Source organism: Agelaius tricolor, unplaced genomic scaffold (genome assembly GCF_023055355.1).
Source record: "Agelaius tricolor isolate 1412-34295 unplaced genomic scaffold, bAgeTri1.0.p SCAF_3, whole genome shotgun sequence".
Classification (NCBI taxonomy): domain Eukaryota; kingdom Metazoa; phylum Chordata; class Aves; order Passeriformes; family Icteridae; genus Agelaius; species Agelaius tricolor.
The window spans coordinates 51,784,717-51,790,272 of record NW_027269263.1 but is presented as its reverse complement, the minus strand read 5'-3'; the positions used below and the strand labels follow the sequence as shown (position 1 = coordinate 51,790,272).

Below are 5,556 nucleotides of genomic sequence, written 5' to 3'. Positions count from 1 at the left end.
GTATAAATATCCTATTTTGCTCCTATAAGACAGTGACCATTATGTTTAAGGTATAATGCTTTTGAACAATGGACCATGTTAAAAGTTCACACTTCAGTTTTTGCTTCAATAAAACTGGTGCTGCAATGCAAACTGGATGAGCAGTTGGAGCTAATCTATCATGGCTCTGATCTGCAGTAAGAAAAATAAATCTGCAAGTTTAGGGTGAAGAATCAGTATTGCACTAGCTTGCATAACCCTTGAGGATTTGAATTGGACAGGACATCACAGCTCAGCAAATACTCCCTATCATGTCACAAAAACCTGTGCAGAAATATAGCAAATTTCATCTTAAAATCAATTGCTTCTAAGCCTTTCTACTTCTTTTCACAGCAGTAATTAAAATACAGTAATACTTCTACCATGCATTTTTTGTTGATCAGTATGTGTCATTTGTTTTCATACAAGCATGACTCTTTTATTTCTCTGTCCTCACACTGCCCAGATATATGGACCTTAAAATTCTTATGGGAAAAGAGTGATCATGTTTTATTTCAGCCTTCACTGAAGATTTAGCAGAACAAGCCCTTTTAGCATGTTCCAACAAGAGAGATGCTTTCAGCTGCATCAGTCAATCTGTTGCTTCTATATTTTAATTATTCTTTCTTCAACTTGGCTGATCAGATTTGTTTACAGTAGTTTGGTAAGATATCTATATCCCTTCTGTAAATTATTCCTTATATATAATAAAAATACTTGGAAAGTATTCCTTGGAATAGTTGAAATACCCCAAAGATCACTTTAGTGGTTTTTGATAGCTGCATCAAACTGCAGCTACATATTCTATTGTTTAATACAATACTATCTTCAAAAGATAACTTACATAAATAATTGTTAGTATAACAGGCCTAATATCCAACTCCTTTTTGTTATCATATACAAGGCATTCCACTATTCCTGTTCCCACTTCAGCTGATTTTTTCCTTACTCTTTTGTTCTATCTGTCCTCTCCAGCTTTGCTGGTCATTCCCTCAATTAACTCAATGCCTCTCACTTTGTTGTGTTCCACATGGATAAGACTGACCATATTTCCATTATCTAGGCAATTCACTTGTGCATAAAACTGTCCAATTGGTTAATAAAGACAGCTCACATTTCTCATTTTACTCTAACTAGTCCTTTTTTTTAAGTGTTGAAGATTCTGTAATGTTTCCATCTGACACTGTTCTTTTTTACTGTTCAGAAAAGAATGCTAATGGCAACAATGCACAGGATAGAACCCTAAGATGGTACAAAACCTGCCAAAAAGTGAGTTCTCTTGTGTTTGTGGATTTTTTCTTTTTTTTTTTTTATACTTTTAGCAACATTTTTGTAGCTTATCTTTGTATATAAGGAGCTACTGGACTGAATTTCAAAATGTGTGCAGAAAAAAGAAGGCAGTGGCAGGAAGGTAAGAGTCTTTACACTGAGAGTGGCAGAAAGAGATAAGCTTCATGAGAACATGCCTAGATGAGCAAATCTGAGATAGTCTGTGGGTATGTCAGCAGCAAAGACGATGTGATAAATATATAGAGCAGAAGAAATAAGAAAAAAAATGAAGAGAGTAGGTAAAAGGCTGGGGAAATAGAACCTGGAAAAAGAATACAAAACTTCACTTTTTAATTAATAAAGAAATGGTACAAGGGATTGAAAAAAAAATAGGAATATATTTTGATAAGAGCCAGACAACAAAAAATTACAACATAAAATTCCAGGAAAGGAAGAATAAAATAGAGATATACATAGGAAATAATAAAGACACCAGAACTGAGAAGTTTGCTCGCTGAAATGTAATGTTTAACAAGATAAATGAACGCAGGTTGGATAACATACAAATGAGAAATCTTGAGCAAGTCACAAAAGTCAGTAACTTTTCAATGTGTGTTAAATAAGATTAGCAGGGTGTCCAAGCAGTTCTGGTAAATTAAGGAGAGTTGTTGACCACTCAGAAAGACTTTTCCCAAGTGATTCGTGGCTGCAAGCACAGCCAAGGACATGTTAAATGTGCCTCAACGATAATGGGTTCAGCAGCAAAGGAAGACACTTGGCAGCTCACTGGATGGGGCTTTATAGCCTGTAGTACTGGCAATTTTTTAGAGACATTTCTTAATCAGCAAAGGAAACTAAAGATCCCTGAAAACAGCCACAATAGGAGCCACTTGCTTCTTTTGAAGAGACTACAATTTCTGGCAACCAGAACTGTAATGTGTGTATTCCACCATGATAAGGTGGGAAAGCAGAACTTGTATTTCCCTTCCATACTGAAAGGTTCACATTCTGTCAGTAAGTGGCCCTCCTACAGAATAGCAAGGAGACTAAAGTAAATTTCATCAAGCACATGCTACCCTTGCTGTTTGTTTTTTGGCTTCAGCCTTCACTGTGGCACTGACACATGCTCTAATTCAGAGAGAAGTTAAAATGACTTGCAGACTGGCATTGACTTTTCCAGGATTTGAAGCTGTATACCATTTTAGAAGCATAAGTCCTGAAAGTGCAAACTCACTAGAATAAAAGCAGGGGAGGAAAGGGGAAAGGAAGATGTTAAAATAAAACTTATTCAGTATTGAATCTGTGTTTCAAAAATTATAAAATATAGTTAAATTAAAAATATAATAATAAGTATGCTATGACAATGAGTGCTAGCCAGGAATATATATATATGTATAGCCTGAACCATAGCATTTAATGAAACACATTTGTGGACCAAAAAAAAAAAAAAAACCACAGAAAATCCTACATTTATATTATATAGCTAAGATATCAGCATTCTATTTATTTTAAAGGATGGTAAAGTCATAATACTCTATAAAAGCAATCTTAGGATACTGGTCCTGCTTTAGACCACAAGGGAAAAAATAAATCGTTCATGTTTAATATAGCCCATGATTCAGCTAAATTTTACTTTTATTCTGAGATAGGACAATTCATTACATAACTAGAGGAAACCTTTTGATGATTACAGTTCATAGAAAATGTTTCTGGGAAAGTATTTTAAGTGTTTTCAACTTGCTGAAGTTTATACACTGAGAAATATTCATCTCTGCAGGGTTAAGGTCACATTCAAAGTTGACTGCAATCAAAGGGGATTTGTGTGTGTGTGTGTGTGTGTGTGTGTGTGTATATCTATAGCAGGGTTTCAATTGACATCAGAAAATGTGGTTTAGACTCCAAATTGGCAGGCTTTTTAAAATTACTTTAAGGTATTAAAATAATTTTCCCATTTCTTGTATATGCCCATCTCAACCACAGAAAGTAAACATATCCAAGATGGTAATCTTTAGTCAGGCCAGTTTTGGGAGCAAAGGTATTTCAGTAAGAGCATGTCCTATAGGAAGGATCACCCGGTTCTGGCTAACACCATATGTATTGAAGAAACTGACTGATGATGAGCAGTGTTTTTACTCTTTGGAAAATTAACAACCACTGCTTTTCCATTGGTACACTTGTCCTGTGGTGTGGGACAGAAAACATACAGCCTGGAACATGTGGACAAAGGTGCATGTTACAGTATGAGCTAGCTTGTGCTAGGAAATTAATTTGATTATAAAGAAGAAGCCCAGCCTGGTTCCATTAACCAGCCCCTGGGCTGAGCTATGATGGGATGGATTTGAATACCTACAGGGACTTCCCCCAGTCATGTTCCACCCTAAGCTGCAGGTGTCTCACTGGCACAGGAACTGGTGCTTAAGCCAGACCAATGACCTGTCTGGACCAGGAGATTCAAATCCTCCTGTTTAAGGAGGTAGGAAGAATAAAATACACTGCTGTTACATGAGAATTCTGGGGTGTGTGTTGTCTCTGTCTCTGACCCACCCCTCCTGCCATAACCTTTGGTGACTCAGTGTGAGGACAGCCGCCAGTTCCTGCTGGCAGAGTGGAGGGAGACCAAGGACAGTGCATGCAGAGCCTGTCCCTACAGCTAAAAGCTGGAAAAGACCAGAGGTGAGCCTGACCCAGCAGCAAAAAGTTGCAAAAATACAGCCAGAGCTAGCAACAGCCAGAGTTGTGAGGAAAATACAGCCAAAGAGCTGTGCAAAACAAAAAGGCAGAGAAGCTGAAAAACCTGAAAAATAGAAGAAAAGCCCCACCAAAGAAATGAGTGGCTTTATCTCTGTGCAGGATCATCCAGTTATAAAGGTATGGTGCAATGCTACAATCCTAAAAGTGTCTTTGCCTCCTTGCTGTGTGCCAAGAGGGTTTCACTGGCACACTTCTGGAGCAGGGTCAGGTTCAGTTTTGGGGCATGGAGCTCCTGTGTGTACGGCATGTTCGGCGGGGCTTGAGGAAGGAAAAGTCAAGGAGCCTTTCTTTGCATCAGAGTGTAATGAACTGCCCAAAGCTGAGAAATAGAGGAGGATAGATCACTGGGGAGATTTCTAAGAAAGTGGCACAGATCCAAAATGCTGCATTGCATGAATTCAGAATTTGGGACCTGAAAGATGAAATTAACAAACTTCTGAGGGAGAAAGCACACTGGGAATACAGAATAAAGGAGCTGGGAGGTCCTGATTATGCTAGGATTAGCCTGAAAATGTTAGATCACAAAGGAAAAGACGTTCTAGGAAACAGAGGCTACCAATACTTTGAGGCTGCAAAGGACTTGCCAGGAGTTAGAGAGCTTTTTGAAAGGAACCCCTGCCACCCCCATGGAAGACCCAGGCTAAGCTTATGAAGGACATCAACACTGAGTACTATGGCTACAGGGATGAAGATGATGGGATTCTGGAGACCTTGGAGCAGGAACATGAGAAGAAAATTATAGCAGAATCAATGGAAAAATGGAAGATGGAGAGATATACACAACTTGCAAGAGGTGAGGAGGTGGAGGAAAAAAAATCAATGGTACCCATGATGAAGGGGCTGATGAGGAAGGTGGTAAGGAGAGAGAAGGTGAAGATGGCCAACAGAAATTTATTGCACATGTTCCAGTGCCAACTCAACAGCAGATTAAGGAAGCTCTTTACAAGTATTACTTTTCTACATTGCAAGATATATAGTTGTTTTCTTTGAAGAGAAGATGACTTTGACTAAAACAGCACTCTACAGTAACAAAAATATAAGAAAATCCAGACAAATATTACATAAATCCACATAACTAGGACAGCTAAAATGTATCTTTTTTTAACTTACTAGGTTTGGGTTGCATAATATGAACTTCCTACTTTAATCAAGTTTGATATTTGTAATTGTAGTCCATATATTTCTCTTATAATTTAACAAATTATACAATGGGTTGTAAATAAAAAACTTCAATAGAGTGCTAACAGTTTTATTACTTTTATTATGGACTTAAATGTCATGCTTTTAAAAACTGTGTTCTAATTGTATTTTTCTAATGTAAACTTTTGCATTAACAGAACAATTTATAGAAGTGTCAAGACAAATATTTGATGGTTGATTATAAAGCAAGATTGATGACATCCCTCTAAAATGTTAACATTTCTGGTAATAAACTCACTTTTTCTATTAAATAAAACTTTTTTCTACATCTAAGAGGTCAAGAAAAGTACTGTTAAAATATGACTGTGCTTTGCTACT

The 5,556-nt window shown here is 37.2% G+C and overlaps 1 pseudogene; it reads left to right on the top strand.

The window, feature by feature from the left end:
• Positions 1-4,113: 4,113 nt before the first annotated feature.
• LOC139587653 (pre-mRNA-splicing factor ISY1 homolog pseudogene) lies at positions 4,114-5,015 on the top strand (annotated as a pseudogene).
• Positions 5,016-5,556: the final 541 nt, after the last annotated feature.